This window comes from Gossypium hirsutum, chromosome A07 (genome assembly GCF_007990345.1).
Source record: "Gossypium hirsutum isolate 1008001.06 chromosome A07, Gossypium_hirsutum_v2.1, whole genome shotgun sequence".
Classification (NCBI taxonomy): domain Eukaryota; kingdom Viridiplantae; phylum Streptophyta; class Magnoliopsida; order Malvales; family Malvaceae; genus Gossypium; species Gossypium hirsutum.
In genome coordinates, this window is record NC_053430.1 from 23,525,330 (window position 1) to 23,552,641 (window position 27,312).

Sequence of the window (27,312 nt, forward strand, 5' to 3'; positions counted from 1 at the left end):
ACAGGGCATCCTCCAGATCCATCTGCGCAAGAACTGCTTGCATCTTAATCTGCCACAACGCAAATCTGGTGTTGCAATCTAACAGCAAAATTTCATATTCAAAGACACCATTACCGTGATCGAGATGAAAAACCTGAAAGCTCGGATACCAATTTGTGAAAATAAAATAAAGAACACACAAATTTTTACGTGGAAACCCTTTTGGGGAAAAAAACCACGGGCAGAGGAGAAGAAAATTCACTATGTCGAATTCGAATAATTACAAAAGGAATAGACTACGTCTATTTATAGGCTTGTAAAGCCATATTCTAATAAAACTAAAATACCTTATTCTAATCAATATCAAATAGATGGAATTTAATAAGGTTTAAAAAACCTTATTCTAAAATAAAATAAAAGAAGTGTAATTCTATATGGATTCTTCTTTTATTTTATTTTATCACTGTATTTTATTTAAATAAAGATTCGGGTCACTTAATTCTAACATACTTTTTAACTTAAAATTTGTCACTACAATAGTTTTTAGAATAGGTTAATGTCACATTAATATAACTAATATTTATAACGGCATATTTCTATTTTTTAACTAGAATTCTTTTTGTTGTTACAATTACCTTTTTACGGTGATTTAATTATTTGTCAATATGAATTCCTGTCACTGTAGGTCACATTTTCATGTTCTTATAGTTACCTCGTCACTCTAAAATGCATTAGCAATGTACCTTTGACAATTTTAGCCCTAGAGATAACATTTCCATCAACATTAGGATCTTTTTAGGAGCAATAGGTTTTTTAAGGTTCAACAATCATGTTACTATAAAAAGCATTTAGTAAAGAGAGATCAACATTTTTAGCAAGGTAGCCAGTATCGTACTGGTGGGTGTACTATTTTGTCTTGGTATTGGTACATACCGATACCAACATGTGGTATATTGTTTTGTGTTTATCGATGTTTTTAAATATTTTTGCGTATATATATTTATAGCCTAACTTTTAATTTCTTGATATATTATATATAGACATATTTATAGTCTAATTTTTAGTTTCTTAATATATTATACATGCATATTATATATTTTTTCGTATATAAAATTGTCATATAAAATATAAGAAAAATAACAAAGAGTGATAAAAAAACTATGCTTGCCATGTTAAATCTCTTTTTTGTGACAAGTAATACGTAAACTTTTATATATTATAAATATGAAAAATATACTTGTCAAAAATAAAACCTATTAGTAATAATGATATAAAGATGAAAAAAATTATTTTAATAATAATTTGTCACCAAATGAGAATTTATTTTATTAAGGTGTCACAAGAACATTTCTCACCAAATATTTTTAGATGTAAATTTTTGCGCCAAACATATAGTGACATAAACCTACGACGTTTTTTAAAATTTTCATATAAGATGCATCATCAATTATTAAACATGATTATTGTATGTTTTTGTTACGTTTATAGTATATTCTATGACATTATTTTAAGTGTCACATAGAAAATTTTTCACTAATTGATAAATTTGTTGTAGTCTAATATTAATTAATTTTAATATGATAACATTAAAAGTTAGGGTAAATTTCACTAACAGTCACTCAACTTTAGAGTAGTTGACAAAACAGTCACTTAGATTTCAATTCAATCACTCAACTTTCGAAAAATAATAAAACAGTCATCACTAACTATTTTTTTGTTACATCGGTAACGGAGCTACCATTTTTCGTTATAGACTTAACAAAAATGCCATTTTCCATCCCTCTCCCATCCTTCTCCCTCTTCCTCACCATTCCACCCCCTATCACAAGCTCCTTTACTTTTTTGCAAACCTCCCCACCCTTGCCCTCTCTCCCTCTTCCCCTTGTTACTTCTTTACCATCATCCTTCTCACCCTCGGTAAAGTTGTCATGTCCAAAGAATGGGCCACTTTGTCATTGCCGTATAATCAAATGCTCTGACTTCTCTTAGGGTCCGTTTGTTTGCAAGGATTTGGTTTTCCAGAAAATATTTTCCTAGTTTTACAGTGTTTGGTTGCAGGAAAATAATTTACATGGGAAATGATTTTCCAAAACACGGTAAAAAGCGGGCCTTTTTTACGGAAAATGTCTTACAGATTTTTAATAGGTAAGACATTTTTCGGAAATTCTTCCTCCCATCTCACTATCCGTTCTTCATCTGTTCTGAGATTTTCCAAAACAAGGTAAGACTTTCTCCTTCTTCCGTTCTTCATCCAGTTTTGTAAGATTGGTTTTGGGTACGGCTTTTTCTTCTTCTTATTCTTTTCCCTGAAATTGGTTTTTGGGTACGGCTTCTTCTTCTTCTTCTTCTTCTTTTCCCTGACTGATCTGAATTGATCCTGCTTCTGGGATTGATACTTGTTCGATATTGCTTAACCATGGTGTTTTTGGCTTGGGATGTTGTTGAATTCTCTAATTTCGACTTTGATCCATTTCTGTGCTTCAGATTCTGTATCAAACTTATTATTATCATTTAATTCATTGAATTCCATCTTTTTTTCTCTTTTGATGTGTAAATTGAATCTTTCTCCCAATTGACATGTTCAATTTTTTTAAAATTTCTATATAATTTACTTCTTTTATCAAGAGATTTTCTTTCTCATTAATTAGTTTTGTCGTAAGCACACATAAATCCATTATATGTTCCTACCATCTCTTCTATGTTAGTCTAGTTTTCGTTCAGAAGTAATTAGTGTGATTCTTTTAGCCTTAGGTTGTTTTGCTTCTCATATAGCAGATTTGTATTCCAATAAGTACATCAGCCGGGTTGACGCAGATTTTACCATGGATGTTTTATCATAAGGTTATTGGAGTCACAACCTTTTACCTCTTTGTCGAAGGACATGCAGCATCTCCCAATGTTTCCAGAGTTTTGGAATCTATTCCTGTGAGTTTATGAAGACTTTGGCTTCCTCTGAATTAATTTTTGCTCTGTATTTCATTTATAAGTTGAAGTTTCAATTGATTTTCCTCCGCTTGTTTGTCTGAATTACTTATGAAATAAGTTATATGTTGTTGTTCTTTAGGGAGTTGTTGTTCATTTATATGTTGTTGTTCATTTATAAGTTGAAGTTTCAATTGATTTTATGCTTGTTTAATTATTACTTTAGCTGAAAGCAAGGTTGTTCTCAATGTTTCTTCCTACTATTTTTTTAACTAATACATTTGCTGAATGTGAAGTCTACCAGTGATAAATTGTCTTTATTTTGCATTTATTTCATGCTTTCTTTCATTATATTTGTGCACATGGAAGTATTCACCATCTGTTGCTTTTCAGGTTCTTTAGGGACAAGTCCCATACATAGATTTGAACTGGATATTTTTGTTTACCTCAGTCTCTTTACTACTGCTATTTTTGAGTTGTAAGACTTATTAAGATATGGGACATGCAACAAGCTATTAAGGCACTAAACCTCTATAAAATTGAACTGGATATCTACTGCTATGAGATGAGACTTTTGGATTGAAATTTATAAACTGGAAGCAATATTAAGGATGATGTTTTATAGCGTCCCCACCTCCCAAGCAATTCATAAGGCATTACGATTATGCATGATGAGTTTTTTGGTTAATATTCCTGTGAGGTGTTCAGGGACTATATTACATTGCATGAGCTAGAACCATCTTGGATCTTGATTATCAACGATTCTGTCATTGCCTATATAAATGTTATTTTTTGCAGGTATTCATAATTGCTTCAACTGTAAAGAGGAAGAGTTACTTCACTGGTATAAACTTGAAGGCAGTCTTTTTTTCTTTTTTTCCCTGGATGCGTTGTTTTATTGCACCTTTCTGCTCGATACAAATGTATGGATGCGCTGATGTCAAACTACAGACCTTTGGTTTTTGTAGGTACAGGGAACATGTTGTTTGGGGTGATAAAGACCTTAGGCTGAAATTCCTAAGAAAGGGGATTTTAACTCGCAAATATACTCCTATGGTAATGACAATTATAACGTTTTAGAAAATAAGAAATGACAGGAAATTAAAACTACTTTTATAAGCATCCATCTTTAAAATTCAGTTCAAAATGATGTATGATTTTAACTTAAACGGATAAGACGCCTTTTGCTACAATGCGTAACTTAAATGGATATGCTGACATATAAAGGCTCTAGTGCTATGCTGGAAGGTGTCATGGTAGTTGAAGGTAGTCGTTTGAACTTGAAACAACAGAAATTCAAACATTTTATATGGATTACTTGTCTAGGAAATGCATTACTATTTTGGACCGTTTGATTATTATTATAGTTAAATAATATGTTTTACAAGTTATCTTGTACTTGTGATAATGTGTTAAAATTTCTGACTTGCAAACAAACATGTGTCAATGTTCAAGAAGAACTATGACCATTTTCCAAAGGAAACACATTTTGGCTTGTATAGAGAAGCAACTCGTGGTAACCCAAACTACTTATTGACTTATGGGAATGAGAAAGAAGCTGCATGTGTTCAAGATGAGCTTCGTCCAAATGGTGCTCATTGATGGCACAATTATATGAAAACTCCAGACTATGGTGACTATGTACTAATGGAAAATCTTGATCAAATAACTTGATGCAATATTAGCATCACAAATACATGTCTCATAGATTCTTATGTAATTCAATATACTTTGCATATCTGGATAAAGGGTGGGTAAGGATAAAGGGTGTTTGGGGCATTAGGGATGGGGATGGGATATGTGCAGCTAGTCATTGATAATAGAGAAAGTTTTATGTTGCTTTCATATCATTGATATACATGTTAGTAACTGAAACTGCTTGATTTGTAAGAATGATAGTTGCTTTTATAACACAATTACAAATAATTTATTTGACTTTGGTTGGTTTCAATTGACTTTCGATTAATATTTTAACTTAATAATTGAGTATTATTATGTATTTAATTTGATTAATTTATTTATAAATAAATCATTGCAATATATGTAAAAATAATTTAAAATATAAATTTATTAATATATATGTAAAAACAGCTTCTTCGGAAAATATTTTCAGGAAATCTGCCAAACAACAGAAAATATTTTACACAGATTCATCCAAACACCAGAAAAGTAAGTCATTTTTCAGAAATCATTTTCCAGAAATCATTTTCCAAAAATTATTTTCCGGAAAATATTTTACTTGCAAACAAACGGAGCCTTATTCTTCTTCCAACAGCTTTTTTCTTCACAAATTTCTTATCTATCGATCAATTAGATTCATGGATGAGCAATTAATGGTATTTATTTCTATTTTGGGACTTCCATATATGCAGGAAGGCCACCAATTACTTTATCTTTTATGTACAAAATTTTATACTTAAGCATTGCTAGGTATGCAATTAAAGAGTTTAATAATTCCTTTACTGGTGAAAAAATTTGGTTATAAAACTGGGTTTTTTGCAGGATCACTTTCAACAAACATCATTAGTCAGGTAATTTAATATGCTATTTCATAATCCACGATGCTTTGTGTAATACCCCTACTCGTATTCATTGCCGGAATAGGGTACGAGGCATTACCGGAGTTTACGAATTAATTTTTTTATTCAATATGGCCCTTTTATAAATATCTAACCTTCCCTGTAATATTAAATCGAGACCAATCCATATCAACCAAATCAATTCAACATATTTTCATGATAGATTCATGCATTTATATAAGATAACATCATCACATATCTATAACCAGGTTTGTTAACCATACTAATGGCTAACTTTACATTCATTTCACGTTAACATTTACTTTGTTAGCTTATACATGCCATTGATTTCCAAAATAAAGTTTCTTTATATACCGAAATCCTGAGGTTGACAGTGTGATGTGTCTCCGACCAAATCCGACCTCCGAGCTCTTAACACTACAAAACAGGGAAAAAGGAAACGGGGTAAGCACTTTGTGTTTAGTAAGCTCATGTAACAAGAATTATACTTACCTAATATTTTCAATACAATACCATAAACATCCATATATCCATTCAATGCATTATTACCCTAATATGCACAAACTCAAAATTCAAGTTAGTACAATAATTTTCATGTACCAATAATATATACTATGATTGATGAGCTCGTCAATACCATGATTTCCATTTCCTTGTTATTTTTCCATATTTATCCCGTTGAATTTATCGGAATTTCGATGGATTTTCAGAGGTACACATTTATTGTACAATTCCGGGTCCGTCAATTCATATTCATGTGCGCACATATCCATTTCAGAGAGCACACTCCCACGAACCTCAACCTTGCAGCGGGATTACCAGTCCAGGCTAAATCCCCTGCAATATAAACTCATAGAGTATTGTCGGGATTACCAGTCCAGGCTAAATCCCCTGCAACGACAATTACTCTAATGAGCTTAGATCTGAATTACCAGTCCAGGCTAAATTCAGACCCTAATTCGGATTACCTGTCCGGGCTAAATCCATTTTACACATATTCTTCGGGAGGGTTATATCAGGATAGGATCACCCATCCGGGCTAGATCCTTTTTACCGTCAATTCCTTTTCAGAGATCCATCGAATTTTATTTTCATTCAACCGGGATTTCTTCCCATTTTATCAAATATATCAATGTTTCATAAATTTCCATATAATGAACACTCAAATCATATTCACATCAATAACATACAATTTCAAGCATTTCAGAATATAATTCAAGTTACACGAACTTACCTTGATACTTGTTTGTAAACAGTAAAAATCTACTACTCCCGAACTTTTTCCTTTCCTAATCTAGCTTCGTATTTGAATCTTCTAGATCTAAATAAATAAATTGAATTATCAATTTAATACATTTCATGTTCATATGCAACATTCTCTATAATTCAACTATTATTTATAGTTCATTCAAAGCTGTCTACTTGAGTCATAGTCACTAAATTATTTATAACTTGAGCTACGGAACTCCAAATTAAGATCAGTTAATTTTCCCTGAAACTAGACTCGTATATATTTTTACCATAAAATTTTCAGAATTTTTGGTTAAGCCAATCAGTACAGTTTATTCTTCAAAGTCACCCCTGTTCTGTTGTCTAACAGTTCTGACCCTTCTTCACTAAAAATAAATTATCTCTTTATACAGAATTCAAATGATGTTCTCGTTTGTTTCTATTAAAAATAGACTCATTCAGAATTATATACATATAAATTTAAGTCCCTAATTATTTTTATTCAATTTTTTATAATTTTTAAAAGTCAGAACAGGGGAACCCGAATTCATTCTGACCTTGTCTCACAAAATTCATTATATCTCAAAATTTACAAATCCATTGCTTACAATATTTCTTCTATGAGAAACTAGACTCAATAAGCTTTAATTCCATTTTTGTTCATCTTCTAATTCGATTCCTACAATTTTTGGTGATTTTTCAAAGTTAGTCTACTGCTGCTGTCCAAACTGTTTTAGTGCAAGCTGTTTATTACCATTTTTCCCCTAAGCTTTTAATAAATGATAATTTCGTCCCTACTCAATTAGCCTCTCAATTGAGCTGATTTTTCTCAAATAACATTTTATTCTATCACCTTAAACTAGTTTACTACCTTTAGGAATCATGATTTCAGCAATAGACTTTAATTCCAAACATTTTCACAATTAGGTCCTAAAAATCAATTTCCATTGAAATTGCCTAATAAAATCATCTCATAAACAAATTAAAGCTTTAATTTCATTCTATTTCATCATAAACTTACAGCACTCAGCCATGGTGACTTTCAATTTCATCCATGAAATCAAAAACTAATGAATTTAATAGTAGGACCTAGTTGTAAAAGTCTTAGAAACACAAAAATTACAAGAAAAAGGCAAGGATTAACTCACTTGGTGCAAAAATTATGAAATACCAGCTTAGATAACCCTCCTATGGCGTTTTTAGCTGCTGGAATTGAAGAGAAATGAAGAGAAATCTAGATATTTCCTATTTAGTCTTAGTTTTATTTAGTTAATTTTGCAATATTCCAATTTTACCCTTAATTTATCAATTTTTCTGCTGATTTCATACCCTTAATAACTTTTGGGTCTAATTGCCTTTTAAATCCTTTCTCATTAGACTCTTAAGCTATTTAATCACTCTAGCAACTTTTACACCTATTACAATTTAGTCTTTTTCATTTAATTGACTACCCAAACATTAAAATTTCCTAACGAAATTTTAATACCACATTAATAACATTTCATAAATATTTATAAAATTATTTTCGACTCGTTTTTACTAGATAGAGGTCCCGATACCTTATTTTACCCAATTTCTTCAATAATTTCTTTTTCTAACTAATCACTAAATCGATAAAATTTTCCTATCAATATTTTCATACGATTTTCCTATCATATAAATTTTCAAGCAAAAATATTGAAATAAATTTCTCTTTAAATCGGATCTATGGTTACGAAATCATTGTTCCGATAACCTTGAATTTAGGCCATTACACTTTGGCTACTTCAAACTGATACTTTCCCTACTAAATTTGAAGGCTATAATTCTGAAAAGGTATCCATCAGAGATAACGTTGGTTTACTTATATTGCCTCTTTGGGACCATTCAATTTACATTGGTTACTTTGATTTTTGAAAGAGACCCAAACGCTTGGATGTTGAGTCCTCATATCGAGCTCATTTCTGTAGTCTACTCAATAAGCAGACTGCAACTCCCCATATTAGCTTTTTCATTAACTCCCCATATTAGCTTTTTCATTTTGGCAAATCGAAGCTTAGTAACTAAACCAATTTCGTTTCAGGCTTTATTTGGAAATGTAGTAACATTCGGCGTGCAAGCATGGTGCATACAACGTAAAGGGTTGGTCTTTGTGGCCACGTTTAAGCCCTTAAGTATCTTTGTGGCCACGCTTTATATTGCTGCCTTCTTGGGGTTCATTTTCCTTAGGGATGATGGTGAAGAATGAATAGGGGAAAAGGGGGAGAGGGCAAGAGTGGGGAGGTCTGCAAAAATATAAAGGGGCTTGTGATAGAGAGAGGGATGGTGGGGAAGAGTGAGAGGGATAGAAAATGGCATTTCCGTTAAGTCTGTAATGGAAAATGGTAGCTTCGTTACAAACGTAACAAAAAATGGTTAGTGGTGACTATTTTACTATTTTTCGAAAGTTGAGTGACTAAATTAAAACCTGAGTGACTGTTTTGTCAGCTACCCTAAAGTTGAGTGACTGTTGGTGTAATTTACCCTAAAAGTTAATTCAATTAAGTAAAATCTTAAAATATAGAGATAATTTATTTAAAATCAACTTTTTCTTTAACATATAAAAAATTATAAAGAAAAAAGTTAAACAATAAGGCATGGAATAACTTAAAAGAATTAAAAGTGTAACACCCCTCGCTCGACCCGATCACCAGGTTCAACCTATAGAATGCTACATTCGTTGCTGGAGCAACAACAATCAAATATACAGAAATCAATCAATCAATCATCCATGCGATTAAACATTATTCATATTCAATTTACGCTTAACAATCTATTTTGAGTCTTAATCAAGCTTATAAAAGCTCTCTTGTCAACCCAAGCATGAATTAAGACCAAATTGCAAAGTTTTAGAAATTTAGGGTTGACGCCGTAACGTCGTCAAACAGTGAGTCACGCAACGACCTTAGGCCACTCGACATCACGACGTTACTTACTTTAGGTTGATGTTGTGATGAGGAAGGTTGGTCGTCGATACGTGGCCCCTATTTTTGGCAAAAATGCACAATTTGGTACCTAAATCAAAGCTTCCAACCATACCTATCAATATGTTCATCAAATTGTCACTTCCATTTGACTCAAAACCTACCAAAACATACCAATCAAGTTCAAATATTCACATTCAAATTCTTATCCAACATATAATACTTAATACTCAATTAGATTTAAACTTTAAAAAGTCACGAACCAAACACCAACCAAGTCATTCAATTACCAAACTTCACTTACGCCAAACCACATTGAAACATGCCATTAGACTTTCATTACCAAAACTTATGCACATATACACACCTATGGCTTATATATCTTAAACATAAGCTTAAAAAATCAAGAATAAATCATACATCTCATCTATTCAACATTTAAGTCTATTTGATCTCATTTACCATCCAATTTTGGCAACCATCTTTAGCAATACTCAACTATTGCATACATATACAATTCAATCATAAAACCTTCATAACCTTGTCAATGGACTAAATTAAACATTCACCAACGCAAATCTCAAGCATGAAAATCAAACATACTATTTTCAACTAGGCATTAACTTAATTCATTCATATGCTATAACCAACATTCAAAATCATCATCATATACCATATTCATTACAAGTTCAACTCATCAAGACTTTTAGAAATTAAGGTAAAACTAAGAAACTTATATACATGTCATAATCCTTGACTCAAAATGATCAAATAGCTATCAATTTGATAATAGTGTAAGCTTTGAGACAGTCAGGCTTGACCTGTTTCGCAAGGTGACGATATACAAGGAAAAGGGAAAACAAACTAGGTAAGCATATAAGATTCTTAGTAAGCTCATAAGTATTAAACAAAACTTAGCTTATCTTTTATATAAATACAATAAGCTACCATAACTTGGCATAGTTTGGCTAGACATGACAATTCAAAACATCAACAAGGTGAGCATTAACTTATAATCAAACCATATGATATCACAAGTACTTAACATGACATTTCATGTCACATTTGGTGACAATATCAAATTCATACTCAATCAAAGGATGTTACATTCACATGTATATTTATCAAAGGCAATACTCCAATCAATTTTTCTTACACAATTCATTCAATTTTAAATTCATTTCATCCCATTTCAATTTCTCAATTTCATGTAAACTGATTCGCCGAATGAACCCTAGTAAATGAGCTTGGATACAAAGGTATCTACACCACACCAGTTGCTCATTCAAGCTGAATATTATACATGTCAGGTTACCCATTTGGGCTAAACCTTTAAAACTACACATCATGTTACTTGTCCGAGCTAAACATGTGTCACATATATCTGAGAATCTGCAACAAATGATGGATCTTGGTAACATCTGTAATCAATCTCATTCAAGCATGTGCTAGAGCCTATTGCCATGCCAATCGTATCCTAACCTTTACTAAGTTCACATGGGCATCTTTTACACATATAAACATCAATTTTCAATTTAGTCCAGTTCTAGCTTGATCTTACCAATTCACAACCAAACACATACACACACACACAAAAAAAAAATTAAAACTCATAACAACCTAAGCAAATAAATACAGAATGAACTTACCTGATCAAAACACCAAACAAGTTGATCCTATAAGGACTAACCAACAATTTTGGCTTTTTCTCGATTACCTCCAGTTTGATCCAATTCTTGATCTATACAATTGTTCCATACAATTCATCAATACCAAACATTTAGATATTATGCCATGACATGTATGGACCTATGAAATCTCATTTTTCAATACCCCTAAAGTTTTATATTTTATTTAATTTAGTCTCTAAATTCGAAATAGTCATAACTTTCAATTTTGAGTCTTGATTTAAAAATTAACTTCAATTTCATTCATCAGGGACCCTATACTTTCTGTTTATACTAAATTTCACAACAATTTTGCATTTTATTCACTTTAGTTCTTATGTACAAAACTAACAAATAAATGTTACAATCTAATCTTTTTTTCATAATCTAAGCTTAAATCTATCAATTTAACACCAAATTATTCAAGAAATCAACAATGACAACTTTAAAAAAAATTAATTGTAATGAACCGAAAGTTACGGTATCAGAAATTGAGTCTTGAGTACTGTTTCCGTGAAATTAATTCATGAATATTTATTAGAAATATTTATGAATTATAGTTGAATGGTTATTTAGTGTTTAATTAAGTGAAGTATCTTGAATTTAGTTTAAAGGACTAAATTGCATACGGTATAAAAGTTTAATTATAGATTAAAGATTAGTAAAGGGACTAATCTAGCAATTAGACCCTAAGTGCCATGTGTGTGAATGTATGATATAACATTTGTAATAGTTGGTAAATATATTAAATGTGTTAAAGTAGTTTTTCTTATAGATTAAGTTATTTTATTAGAATAATATTATATTATTAATATTATTATATTGAATATAGATTTATGAGTAAGTTAAAAAGAAAGAAAGAAAGAAAGAAAGATAGAAAGAGTTACAGAGAGCAAACGTGAGAAAGAAAGAAAGAAAGAAAGAAAGAAATAGAAAAGGGAAATTTGAGGATTAAGGCCCTAAAGCTTGATTGGTAAGATGTTTTAGCTTATTTTCTTATAATTTTTATGTTTATGGATGCCTAATTCAAAGTTCTACATGTATGAGGTTAAAATGAAGAAAAATAGAAATTTTTAGATATTGATTTAGTTGAATAAATTGAGGTTTTATGGGTTAAATTGATAGAAATTGAAGTTAGAAGTGAAAATTGAGTGATTTATTAAAAGAATTCTAAGTTAGGTTTAAATAAGGATTAAGTTGAATAGAGCTCAAAATTTATGTTTTATAATGAATTTTATGAGTTAGAAATTGTTAATGAGTTGATTAAAAGAGAATATGAAGCTTAAGTTAAAGAAAAAAGATTAGTAATGGAAAAAGAACGAAATTGGAATTTTTGTAAAAGTTTGATAGAAAGTGAAAATGTGTTTTATGAATTAGTATATTGATGATTTTTAATTGTATGATTGTTAGTAGCAAACGTAGCACCGGATACGTCATCAAAGAAGGGAAAAGAGAAAGTGAACGAAGATATCGATTAAATTCGATAAATAGTGGTTTGTATTTCTATAAACCGAGCTTAATCGTTATTGCTATATTTGATATTTATATTATATGAAAATGTGAATGAGGTAAGTATTTTTACCATATTGAAATGAATGTGATTTTGAATACCCTATTAACAGTGTCAGGCTAGTCGGATATAGTTGACATGTCATAGGAATTGGAAGTATTGGGATATTCCGACATTGAGTCGATGAGACACTATGTGTCGACTACTGTTAAAGTTCCGGATTTGTTCCAATGAAGTACTTTGTGTACTATAATGTTAAAGTTCCGGATTTGTTCCGATGAAGCACTATGTGCTTATCCCGGAGTGTGGGTTGGATCCGTGTATCCGTTAGAGTCCGAGTTATGTTAATAAGGGTAAATAAAGTAAAGATTATTAAAGTACTGATTGATATTGAATAATAGCAATAATGTGTTTGAATTACCATGTTTTAAAGTTGATTAAGCTATTGTTTATAAAAATACCACTGAGAGTATTCTCAGCGTATGGTTTGTTTCCGTGCGCAGGCTAGGTACAAAAGTATAAGGACTCAGCATACAAGCTGATCCCCGAACTCAAATTGGTGAAGTTTCTATCTTTTTGGAAAATGGCATTGTACCTAGGATGTCTTTTGGTCATTTTGAAAGTATCTAAGTTGTTAAGTGATATTTTGGTATGTTTTGTAAATGTTACCAAAACCTTAAGTATGGTATGTTTTGATATGTTAGTGAAGAGTAATAAGAGGAAGTGTTGGTAAATATTGTAGAGAGAAGAAATGAAGATGTTATAAACTTAGTTATCAACATTTTATACTAAAATAGATTTGGACAGTAACAGTAGTCCAACTTTGAAAATATACCAAAAATAGTATAAAGTGAATTAGATGATGAATAAAATATGTAATTGAAGCTTAATGAATCTATTTTTATATGGAAGAAACAAAATAGGTAAAAGAGTTGTATTTTATGAGATATTTACGTTTTGGTGAAACAGGGTTAGAGCAATTTCTGGATTCCCTATTTTGACTTTAGAAATTCACCATAAATTTTGTATTAAGAATTAGGACTCAAACTTTATATGTATGGATTCCTTATTGAGTCTATTTTTAATTTAAACAAATGGCATAGTCATTGGATTTCTGTACAGGAAGAAATTTGATTCGTAGTGCACAAGGGTCAGAGTAGCCGAACCCTGAAACAGGAGAGACTTTTTCTAATAAACTGTACTAATTGGCCTGACCAAAAATTCTAGAAAAAAATTAGTAAGTAGATATATGAGTATAGTTTCAGGGAAAATTTACGTAATTGGATTTAGAGTTTCGTAACTCGAGATATGATTTTTTTAGCGACTGTGACGCAGATGGATAGTTTACTATAAAAACTATTTAAGTGATAAGATAAGTTTTGTAATGTCTCCTGCTTGACTTCGGCAACGGTCTCAGGTAGGGGGACGTTACATTAATAGTTTTACAAATTGGTACATGGGCTAGTTAAATCAAGCTAACATGACCTCAAAAACATAAAAAAGATTATAAGAAAAAGACTTGAAATTGCTTACCAATCAAGGGTCGAATGCTTTGAGCTTCAAAAATGTTTTTCCTTAGGTTTTTAAGCTTAAACGATGGAGAAGAAGAAAGAAACATGACAACTTTGCACTAATTCACCTTTTTATACTTGGATTAAATCTTAGTTAACCTAAATTAATTAATTAAATCGTAATCATCATTAATAAAAAATAGTGGAAGTTAACATCATCATCCACTATTTGATGTAACAAAATAGTTTATTTACCATCCTGAGCCATTGACTAATTTCAATTTAAGTCTTTTAAGTCTTTGGCCAATTAAAAACCTATAATAATTGGACTTTTATAATTTAGTCCCTACACCTAAATTAATTATTAACTCAACAAAATTACCAGACCAAACTCTAATATGTTGTTATAACAACTCCGTAAATATTCATATTTAATATTTATGAACTCGATTTACGAAAATGGAGTTCCAAAATAACATTTTCTGGCACCACTAGAAATCAAGTTATTACAAAAAGGCAAGAAGTGAAAGAGTAATTTACCCAAATTGTAAATAAGTGCTTCAAATGTGTCAAAAAAAAACTCTAAAGTGAACATGACTGTTTTTTTTTTCCTTTTTTGGAATAACTTCTGCAAGCTATGAAATGTAGTAGATAGTAAAGGGTATATTAAAGGATAGAAATAGTAAAGTATGCCCAAGTAAAAAGGTAAGAAGAGCTCTAGTGAAAAGGGGTAATCAATATGGTAACACAATAAGTTTACAATAAGCATTGCTAGCAATATGGTATGAAGTTGATGAAGTAGCGATTATATTATTAGTTCTTAGTAAATATGATACCTACCTAGAATATCAGGTTCTATCAAAGCAAGAATGAAAAAGATTGTAATAGAAATGGTAAGCAACTACTAAATGTTGGAAACATATATAACTAATTGAGATTTAGTAACGTTATTTTAATGCAATGTAACACAATTAGGTTTGGCAAAATTTAAAGACAACCTTATCTTAGCTTTGATTTGATTTGTTTTTTTGTTATCATGAGTGATTTGTGAGTAAGATTTGAATTCAAGTAATCAAATTTTAGGAAGTGCACCTTGTTATTGTTGGTTTGTACATTGAGTAACTCAACTATTATTACAATTTGTTTTTGCATTTGTTAAGTCCACGCTTGTTGATGATTTTCTTTTTGAGGAAGGAATTTCACTTCAATTGGATCATCTTTTAAACTAATTTGATGATGGCAAGGTGAAGTTATGAATAACAACATATAAATGTGAAATAATTTGTAAAATTTTTATTAAAATATATCGTTGTTTGAGCTTATTTGATTCAAGAATATCAAGGTCTAGGTAAAATTTAGTGGTTGAGTTTTGGGCAATGTTTGTCACCTAATTTCATTGAATAATTATTTAGTATATAAAGTTGGATGTGGTTAGAAAATGTAAAATAATGAAATTGAACAAAACATACTCATGTACTTTTTCACCAATAACCTTGCACATATAAGGACTTGTGTGAAAATTGAACGTCGATAATGACAATGAAACACAAAGAAAAAGAAAAAATAGAACAGACAAAATTTTAGGTGAAAACTCTTTCGGGAAAAAAACCAAGGGTAGAGGAGAAGAAAATTCATTATGTCGAATTCGAATGATACAAGAGGAGTATACACTATGTCTATTTATATGTTTGTAAAACCATATTCTAATCAAAGTGTAATAGAAGTAATGCACTAAGGTTAAAACACCCCTAGTTGCGACCTCAATCCAATATTTTGCTTATTGGGGGATCTATTATGGGCTGCGACCTTCACCCTCACAAATCTCCTTATCTTTCCATTTGTATTTTATTTTAACAGGAATTTGGGTCACACAACTATAACAACTTGAGGCTTCAAGTCATTGATAAGTAAGGTAGAGTATTAGTTGGAATATTCAAAATTTGTTTTTTTCTAAAATGTTAATTTTAATTTTGTTTGTCTCATACCTCTCATCTTGAATGAAAAAATGTCATGTTTCCCTACATTATTAGCTTTGTTACTCAAATCTTATTTTTGTAACAGGTGTAATGGACGAAATTATCTTAATAACATCTGTATAAAAAAATTAAATTATATTACTTGAATTATGTTACCACATAATATTGTATAAGGAAGGGTAATGAATGTTGTTGAAGAAAACTTATTAAATACTTGTCATACTTAATACGTTCATACATAGAGCAATGAGGTAAAGTGAAAATAGTGTCCAGAGAACAAACTTGTATCTTTATGAAGTTTGTGAAGTTGGGTTGCTCTAGTTAGACATATGCTGTAATCTCTGATGAATGCATTATAGTTGAACTTGTTTTTCACTTGGAATCTACTAATGAATTGGATACAAACTTCTTTTATTAGTGGGGCAAATATAAGTGCATAAAAACCTTTAATATAGAAATGCATGTCATTGATCTGTTATGAATCATTGAAGATATACAAGTGAAAATTAATAATAATTATTTCAAAAATTATTTTATAAGTTTAATAATATAGAAATAGTTTGTATTTCCATAACCTTGAAATACCTATGTGTCAATACCCACAAATTTGCACTGAGTATTTTGTTTGGTTGGGAAAGATTGTATTTCTCCCAAAACATGACCACTATAATTTTGATTTGTTTTGGTTATTGTAACACCCCTCGCTCGACCCAATTGTTTAGCCGAACAATCAACCAAATGAGGATGCTACTCATAGACTGAAATGAACTTAATATGCCACCGTGTGATTTCCACTTGCTTGTGCACTAAAAAGCACAATCCACATATCCATAAGGGTGAGTTAAAAGATTTTCATATTCATGAGTAAATTAACCAAATGCGAATCAATACAATACGACATTCTTATGGCATTAGACCCACAGCACGTCCTGTAGTTCAATTACAAGAACAATTATGACCCTGAGCTTAAATCCTACCATTCGCCCCCAAATGTACGCATGTTATCATTAAGGGAAATCAAGCTCACACTAGCTTTAAGGATTCTGACTTTGTCCCTCTTCGGAGTGTCATCTAACTCAGTATACCACTAGCACAAGCAGGCTGTGCATTAACATAGGGCTCTCATTGACATAATCCATACGCTATCTTAGCTTGCAGGTTGACACGTCTTTCGAATTAGCAATGTCATACTTAAAGGTTTCTTGTAATCATATTCCGTGGGTAAGTCATATGCAGAGAATCTTGACATATAATTTTATTGTGGATTTATACGTAAGGATTAATCCCATCTGACTCACTCTTGAAGGTAATTTTCATTAATTCTTAATTGATGGACTTTGACGTATGACTTCATGCCTTATGAACTTGAACATGCGCGGCCATGTTTAACAGACTTAGATATGCAAATTCATACCCTGCGAACACATGCTTGAAAGCGGTCATTGCATATGCATACTTGTACACATGCTTGGGAAATAGTCTTTGCAGACATGCTTGAAAAAAAATGTCTTGTGGACTGTCTTAACTTGTAAACTTGAGGACATGTTTTGCGAACTTATATACACGGATTCATCCTTGGCGGAAGCATGCATGTGGATTCATTCTTGATGAGAAATATCGCGAACTCATGCTGGTAACAGTCTTTGCAGACTCTGATTGAATACTAGTCCTTGCAGACTCATACATGGAATAGTCCTTGCAGACTCATACATGGAATAGTCCTTGCGAACCCATACATGGATTAATCCTTGCGGACTATTACTTAAAAGATAGTCCCTTGGATTTTTATATGGCGGAATTCAGCGTATAGGCTTAGCATGGAAACTTGAGGACACATCCAACATACCGTCATAACTTGAAACATGAGGAGAAGTTTAGCGGGCCGTCATAACTTGCGTATGCCCATAGCCATAAGACTTGCATACATACATGAGGCTTGAAGCCTTAGACTCTGCAAAGTCTCATAATTGAGAAGAAACCTCGTAGAGTCATCACGTACTTGTGCTCATAAATCCCCATACAACCAACCGAACCTCCACAAAGCTAAATAGCATGTGGCACAAAGTGCACAACATGACATCTCCTTATTCATTCATTCATTCATCTTTACATCCATCTATACTCCTCATACCATTCATTTTTACCAAAATAACTCATATCATGCATTCATCAATAATACATAATCTAATAGTACTTTACCAGTAACAACTTATCAATACAACAAGCTTATGCTTACAACCAGGCATACTTTTTTCACACCCAACATCTATCAACATTTCAGCAGAAAACTCACCAAAACATGTATTTAAAGTAACTGGGGGACAATTTAGAAATCATCATACACCATAACGTTTTTCTCATCAACAATTCATCAATACTATAACTTGTGCTCACAACCAACATGCATCTTACCTCGTAAAACACATCCGCGATTGTGGTAACACCTTCCCCTGTTTAGTTTCTCCTTTGTCGCTTGGTCCTTCTCCTTTGTTATCAGTGGCTTGCCATAATCTCCATTACTCAAGCTAAAATGTTTGTTTCTACCCACATGTAGACTGTTCTTCTATTCCCTTTTCTATCGCTTGCAAAGCAAACTAGAGAAGAAATGGAAGAAGGATCCTGAATCCTCCCTGAGAGAATGAAAGAGTCCCCCTTTTATACCCCTCCTCTTGCCCTCCTCTCTAGAACCTAGTAAACATTATAAAATTTTATTAACTCCACCATTATGTTTTCCATTAGAAAATCGTGTAGTTAAATCTCAACCATCCAATTCCACTTCAAATATTCCCCAACCAGCCATATAAGTATCCTCTAATTACTCTAAGGCTCGCTTCAACCCAAATATTTACAACTTGATACTAAATAATTGCCATAGGAAAAATAAAATAATAAAAAAAAGAAACTAAGTAACCTAAGAACTTCAATTATCCAGATTTTATTTCTAGATTGGGGTGTGACAGTTATTTTGAAGGTAGAAGTTAACTAAAGAATTCATAACTCATGGTTGGCTACAAGTAAAACTATAAAGAATGGTGTGAACTGAATAGTTTCAAAGATGTCTTTCAAATTCGGAAGTTGAGGAAGTAGCAATAATGCCATGAAAAACAAAACATTGACATGATCATATAATGGAATCATATAAGATCAAAAGAAAGTATAACCATGGATAGTAAATCAAATTGGAATATATCCTTAATATCGAAATTCAATAACACTTCATCTATTTATTTTTTTCCATTAATTAGCTGCGCAAAAATAAACCCATTAAGACAAAACTAAAAGAAAGGCAAACAAGTGATGGCAAGGTCATGGGATAACAAAACGAACCTAATTAAATTGCTGTTGTATAGTGAAAAAGCATGTGATTTTGAAATAGATGTAGCTAGGAAAGAAGAAATGAGTAGAGAACAATCACTGCAGAATAAGATATTCTTTTACAGTTTTAGTTTGTGAAATTGTAGTGAATAGTAGTCATTCACAAAAATATAATAATCAAACTATTTGGCCGTTCTCATTATTTATGGTTCAACTTCTCTTTCTCACTGTTTAAGTCAATAACAATAACTTGTTTATCTTCTAATATACCAAATCAAGATCTAAAACAATTAAATGGAACTTGATTTATTCACTCCATTCAAAAAGCTGAATCCATGTGAATAAAGTAAAATAATTGCAAATTAATACATAAATGTAAAACAATATATAAATACTCAAAATATTGATTTTGCTTTGCAAATCCAGATACACAAACAATCAATTATATCTTAGTTCTCCTCTAAAATTTTTTTACAATATACTAAGTTATCATCCTCATAGAATTTTTTTTTCACTAGGTTAGTTACTTTAATATTTTTTTACTCTCATTTTTTAAATAAAATTATGACAATTTATTAAATTCATTTTTATTATACCTTGATCTATCATACTGAACAACTACTAAATCTTTTTTTTACGAACAATTGAATCTTATTACAATAACTTATTTATATATGGTTTATCAATAGTTTGTTTTAGAGAATTTTATATTTATTTAATAAAAATTGATATTAAAAGAAAATCAATATTTGCAAACAAATTTAAGCAATGCCAAAGGTAATGCTTGGTACACTCAGCTTGCATGCTTGATGATCTCGTAAAAGATAAGTTCCCCAAATTGAACTGAATTACATTACAAATCTTTCGTAGGAGAGTGACCATCTTCTTGATGATTATATTCCTCTAGATGTTGGGAACCCAATTCTCGGTAGCAATGGCAAACATGCCAGCATATGTAAGCTCCAAAGTGGAGGCTTATAGTTCAGTTGCTTGTGGCCAAGTGAGATGAACACCATTGGTGTACAAGGCAACTAATTATAGCAGATCATTTTCTCAAGTATAACATCAATGCCTCTATCCCAAAAGCTCCTCTCACCAATATTATGTTCTTCTATGAAAATTTTCTTTGTAAAGAGCAAATACTTGTTGGTACAAGTAGTGGAGAAAAAAGTTTGGTCCTTCTTTATTGAAGGTTCTACAGGCTTGGTAGCTCTTTTCCCTAAGACGGTCTTTGCTTTGGGAGAGAGAGGGATGTTAGGCCTTTTTCTTCTCATTGGAGCAGAAGGGAACAAACGAGATTTCCTTTTATCTGGAGTCGTTTTTTCCTTTTGAAGCTTTATAGCTCTGCTTGATTTCCTTGGTGAGCATTGATTGTGTATTTCGATGTCCAACTGCATTAGCACCGGCGTTTGGACCAATGGTCACTCCTGTAATCACAAGTTTTCCCTCAGCCTCAACATTCTTAGATGTTTCTTTAGCAGTGGGGTTCTCGTCAATAACAAGATTAACTATAGGTTCGGTAATATTTGTCACAAAATCTCTGACCAGGGACGATGGACTAGTGTCAACTTCATTCAGAGGAGGATCGATAGCAGGAGAATATTCAGGATCACCTTGTTGAATGATCGCTTGAATGGGTGATTTAATGCGATCTACAGACATTTGCACACGCTCAGGAACAAGTGGATTCGCTAAACACTACAGGAAAATAGGGTTTTAGCGGCGTTTTTATCAAAAAACGCCGCAAAAATTATAAAAAACTGAGCAATAGCGGCGTTTTAGCAAAAACGCCGCTAAAAACAGAGCATTAGCGGCGCTTTTGGTAAAATGCCGCTAAAGACTAGAGCATTAGCAGCGCTTTTGGAAAAACGCCGCTAAAAATCATATAACTCTTAAAATCCTAAACCCCAAAAAAACATAAAACACCAATCTATAACCCTTAAAATAGTAAACCCCTAAACCCTAACAAGCCCTAAACACTAAACTATAACACCTAAAACCCTAAACATCGCAATAGGTGCATTTTTAGTGGCGCTAGTTTAAATTATAGGTTAATGTTTGGGGTTTACGGTCTAGGATTTATGATTTAGGGTTTTGGATTTAGGGGTAAATATAGTGAACTACTTAACATGTGTATCTTGGATTTTTTTATAATATAAATCTAAATAAGATAAATATAAATTATTATTTTAAAAATATATATATCAAAATGGGTTAAATCCCAAAAGTATAAATTATGAACACAATTATTGATATAACATCATTTTATATTTATATATTGCATACATAAATATTTATATTTATTCAATATAAAAATATATTGATGTATTTATTTTTTAAAATGTGTATGATTAAATCAAAATTAAAGTTTTAACTATACATTTAAACCACAATTAGAATTTCAAGTCTACAATTACACATTAAACCGAAATTCATATATAATTCTGAAATGTATCTCTATCAAAATTTAGGTGTATACATATAATTAAATATAATGTAAATTATTTAAGAGATAATGATAAAGTTTATATATATAAACAAAATAAAAAATTTTTAACAGAGCAAAAAAGTGAGAAAATGACTTTTTGTGGCTTTTTTTATTAAAAATGCCGCAAAAAAAAAAACGCCGCAAAATTTTTTACACAAAACGGTGCCGTCTTGTTACCCAAAATGCATTAGACTTTTTCATTCCCCCCTTCCCCCCGAAATCCCAAAATTTGACAAGAAATCTTTCTTTCTTCCCTCGTTTCTTTCCCCAAAATCGGTTCCCTCCCCCCTCCCCAAAGAAATCCTAAAATTTCACTTGAAATTTCTTCTCTTTTCTTTCCCATTTTATTTTTCCCAAACCATTTCTCCCCTACCCCGATTCTCTTTATTTTTTCCCCCAATTTCCCCAAATTGGCAACTCCATGATGTTCTCTCTCTGATATGTTTGCTTATTGGATGTGTTGCTCGGACTTTATATTGTTGTTTGAAATATCTTCACTGAGATTGGTCAATTGAACCCCTTATCCATGCCCGCCGATCCCAAGCCCTCCACGCCTTCAACTCCCTTCGTGATCGTAGTAGGGACATTCTCAGCGTCGTCGTCGCTCTCCTCTTCGGCGTCGGCTGTGGCTCTCTCACTGCCGCCGCTATTTACTTGGTATGGATTATCTTCACGGCCCGTTGCGAGTACCATGAGGATGATGAGTCTGACGAAGAATTTAGCCCTAAAAAAATGGGGTATGTTAACATTCCTGCGAATCCTGCTGTTAACGTTAAAGATGATTAAGGTTGATGGCTAGAAAAGAAATCATCTTGTTTATTACTCAAAATTGTTGGTAAGGGTGTATGATTTATAGACTTGTAGATGTAACTAGAGCTCTACCATCAATAGATAGGAAAAGTTACTGGACAATTATACATTATTGTTTGATATATTTATTATTTTACTTAATATTTGACTATCTTTATATATGGACACTATTTTAGTTGTATAAGAACTAAGACTTTATCCTTTATATGTATCAGCAAGCCATAAAACATAAAGATTTAAGTAACCATAGGAAGTTACTATGGAATAGAAGGCTAGGATGCAATGCTCTATAATTTGAAATAATTTCTCTTCATCTGGCCTCTTAAATTTTCATGGAATCTCTACACCTAGGATTCTACTCCTCAATGATTGTCTTCTAAAGATCACCATTAACAGTGAGCATGTTTATGTTTCTAAAAGAAAATTATTTTGCATTTGAAGTATTTGTTTCAAGCTAATTTAGGGTTGCCAGTGACGTCTTGGTTTAAGGGCAAGGAGGAGGCTATGGGACTTTGAGATCCCTAGTTTGAGTCTCACCATGTATGGGCTTAGTGTATTTTGGAGATGGACAGATGTATTTTGGAGATGGGAGCCATACATGCTGGTGACTTCATGGTGAGTTCCTCTCTTTGCCATATGTTTGGGAGCATTTCCATGGTTGAATATTGAATTATTTATTTTTTCTTACCATTTATGGTTGCTGCTGACTTTATTTTGTTTAATTATTAGAGGCATTTAAGTTGATTAACTGCTTGATTGGGAAAGAATTAGAAATGTTTGAGTTATTATTCGAATGGTGAACTAAAGAAAAAGAAGCTGATAGAGCAGTAACTGACAATTATGGTTGAGATTTTGCAATAATTGCATACTTTTTAAAGATTATTATTATAATGGTGACTTATGAAATGCTGGTAGTGAGAACCAACACCTTTTGGGAATATGGATGTTTGTAAGTATCTTGCTATTTATTTTCTCGAAATCATTAGTCAACTTCATTGATAGTTCGGGTATTCCATGTTCTTGCCAATTAGGTAGTTCCTTGCAACCAAATTGTTCATTCAATTCGGTTACTTGTCTTTTGCATGTTTTGGAAAGTTTAAAGACACTGAAAGGAAAAGAAATAAAATAAAATGATTCTCCTTTACATTATTCCATGACTGGTCACAGATGTCATCTTATTTTCTCCCATTGTTTATCTTTACTGCTTTTTTAACTCTTGGAGCTTGATAAGATGAATGTTTTATTCACTTAATATATACTTGCTAACAAGTTGCATAATTTTCGCAGGCAGAGCCCTATATCAATTGCAGCTGCAGTTATTTATATAATAACACAGCTTTCGGATGATAAGAAGCCACTTAAAGGTTTGATATTATTTCCTTCTTACTTATTAACTAAAATTAAGATGTTTCATGTACTACTTTTAGGTGCTGAGGTTTTATATCGAATAACCCAACATGGTGTCTAAGCAATGTGTTTGTGTATTAAAATTAAAAAAAAAGAACAGTGACATCAAAAAATTTTGAGCTACTGTTATGTTTCTCTGAAAAATGAACAAATGAATGCGCAGATATTTCTGTTGTTGCGGGAGTTACGGAAGGGACAATCTGAAATTCATACAAGGATCTTTATCCCCATGTGTCCAAGATAATACCAAACTGGTATGCCAAGGAAGAAGATATCAAGAGCCTATGCAGTCCTTGAATTACAGAACAGACAATAATGGAGATACCACAAACAAAACCCTCAAAGTGCTGAGTTCTCTCTCTCGGGATCTCGTGGAACTCTCGGTACATTCCGATAATGATGTTCTATTTTTTTTATGCATGTTTGAAGTTTTAGCAAATATTTTGAGGCTGTATCATTGATGTTTATCACCTATAATTTATTCCACTAGGATTCTTTATATCTTTCTTACATTTGGCAGATTAGTACGCATAACACCTGGCGTAGGTAGATTTGTTGCTAGGAGTTACAGTCCAAGGTGAGAAAAATCTCTCCACAACTAAGGTTCTTTCTACCGTAAATTATTGATAATTATTTACTACTGATTGCTTGCAGACAGTTGGTCAGCGCGTCACCTGGAATTCCATTATTTGAGATTTTTGTGGTTAAAGAAGATGAAGAAATATATCTTATGCAGGTAAAGTAGTAATGTGCCTTTATTTATTATTATTTTTTGTTTGGGGCAAGGGGCATAAATTGATTCTAAATTATGACATCTTCAAAATTTGGTGAATTCAGAGTATTTAATGATACCATGAGTCATGAGTGCAGTTAAATGCTGTGTATGGTTTGTTTGCTTTGTGTGGCTTTTTGCTGATTGATATGAGTTGAAATACTTTGGCACCATGCCTTAGTGGCATCAACTAGTACGACCACGTTTGGAGGGATCTTGAGTCTTAGATATGTGGAACCTCTTCGAGAGAGATTTGGGTTAATCTACTTTGACTCTGGAATTCCATTAGGTTGGTTAAGTAGCTGCTAGGTTATCGATCATAGTTCATAACTTCCTTTCTGATCCAATCATAGTACAGAAGGGTCTACAGATTGATAAGATAAACAGAAAAATGAAGGCCTTGCTAATTAGAATCAGTCTTTTTTTTTCGGGTAAAGTAGAGAATGAACAGAAAGAAAGAAAGAGAGCATGTTTTCCTTGGCTAGGAAGATCTTGGTACAACAGTGGCTCAAGGACCTTTCAGTTATAGTTCATGGTTAGATATACTGTTCATAAGTGTTTATCTAAGTACTTAATTGGGGCTTCCTTTGTGTGTTTTGCTTGTCATCTTTTTCACGAACACCATATCTGAATTGCTTTTGGATAAGTGCTTTACTGCATGCTGCTTTCTCTGTTTCGCATCATGAAACAGCTCTGGGTGTGTTTGTTCAGTAACTGAGCCTTGCTGCAGTAGGATAAATTTTTTGGATTATATAATTTGGTCCATGGAATCTTGAAATTCTGGATTAAATATTTTGTGTGGTAAATCTGCCTGAACATGGATATTCTTAGACGTGTAATGTTATTCCTGTGTAAGTTTGGAACATGATATTTTCATTTTATATAACTGTAAGTTGGTTTCTGGATGCATATACACATGTTATGTATCTATTTGCATGTTAGTCTTCGGCATCTCTTAACCAGTGTGTGATGTATATCTCCTGTAAAGTGATCTAAAGTCTTCTAATACACTCTGTTGCAGGTAGTTTATTTGCAGCGTGCTAAAGGAAGTTCTACGAATAGTACCAGCTCACCTTCCAGGGCTACAAAAATCCCATCCTATGACCATGAAAAGCTACTTACCAGAAAATTTTTGATTAATTCAATCTATCTATTGGACGTTTTCAGTAAACCATTAAGCATGCTCTAATGCTCATACAGACCAAGGCATGAACCCTGTTATTGAATTCTTTCATTTTCTTCCCTAGGTTGCATTATGAGAAGTAATGCTATCTGATATATTGTGTTCAATATGAACAATGTATGTCAATGTATTGAATTTGGTGTAAGGTTTGCTTGAAATATCTCTACTATCTCATTCATTTGACTTTATTTAGAACCTTGTATTGAGGACGTTAATTCATACTTTTGAGACTTCTAATTGATGGGAAAACTCTAAAATATAGGTTGCATGTTACAAAGGTCAGGGAAGAATAGCAGAATTTGGTTTCCGTAACCCGCGATGGGTCGATGGCGAACTTCTCCAACTTAATGGCAAGGTAATAAAATATTCAGAACTTTATGCTAATAATATGATGTGACTTGCAACTTAAAATTATTTTGTTGAGTTTTCAAAACTATATGAATTGAAGGAAAATCCCTTGTGGATGGTCATATGCAGGGCATTGGACCCTATGTCAAAGGAGCTGATCTAGGTTTCCTTTACATTGTGCCCGAGCAAAGTTTCCTTGTGCTACACAACCGTTTAATATATAAATATATTTGTATAAAGTATTTTAATTTTTTTACTAATTTAAATATTGTTTTTATTTTTATATTTGTAAAAGAAATTAGTTATAAAATAAAAAAATTTAAATTTAGTTTGGTTCAGATGATTATAGTTTTCTAACTTACAAACAGTGAATCAAATTGAAATCAATTTATTTGAATAAATTAAAATTAAATTGAAATAATGAATTTTAAATTTTTTATATTTTTCATGACCTTTATAATATTTTGTAATATTTTTTTTTTGAATTTCATGACTTTTAGCGGCGTTTTTGAAAAAAGCGCCGCTAAAGGTCTTGATCTTTAGCGGCGTTTGTGGGAAAAGCGCCACTAGAGGTCATGATTGTTAGCGGCATTTGTAAGAAAAGTGTCGCTAAAGGTCATGATCTTTAGCGGCGTTTGTGGGAAAAGCGCCGCTAAAGGTTATGATCTTTAGCGGCATTTGTGGAAAAAGCGCCGCTAATGGTAATGATCTT

General features: G+C 32.0%; 3 long non-coding RNA genes across 4 annotated transcripts; all 3 read left to right on the plus strand.

The window, feature by feature from the left end:
- The first annotated feature begins 1,744 nt into the window (after window positions 1–1,744).
- On the plus strand, window positions 1,745–3,042 carry LOC121232223 (uncharacterized). Of its 2 annotated transcripts, none has more exons than XR_005930521.1 (2): window positions 1,745–2,200; window positions 2,755–3,042. It is a non-coding gene; the product is annotated as an uncharacterized lncRNA (long non-coding RNA). The 2 variants fall into 2 exon arrangements; XR_005930522.1 differs by having other exon boundaries at window positions 2,794–3,042.
- Window positions 3,043–22,305: 19,263 nt separating this feature from the next.
- LOC121232224 (uncharacterized) lies at window positions 22,306–24,481 on the plus strand. Its single transcript, XR_005930524.1, has 3 exons — window positions 22,306–23,505; window positions 24,178–24,254; window positions 24,461–24,481. It is a non-coding gene; the product is annotated as an uncharacterized lncRNA (long non-coding RNA).
- Window positions 24,482–24,543: 62 nt separating this feature from the next.
- Window positions 24,544–26,928, plus strand: LOC107953247 (uncharacterized). Its single transcript, XR_005930523.1, has 5 exons — window positions 24,544–24,680; window positions 24,818–24,874; window positions 24,952–25,033; window positions 26,515–26,607; window positions 26,730–26,928. It is a non-coding gene; the product is annotated as an uncharacterized lncRNA (long non-coding RNA).
- The last annotated feature ends 384 nt before the right edge of the window (window positions 26,929–27,312 follow it).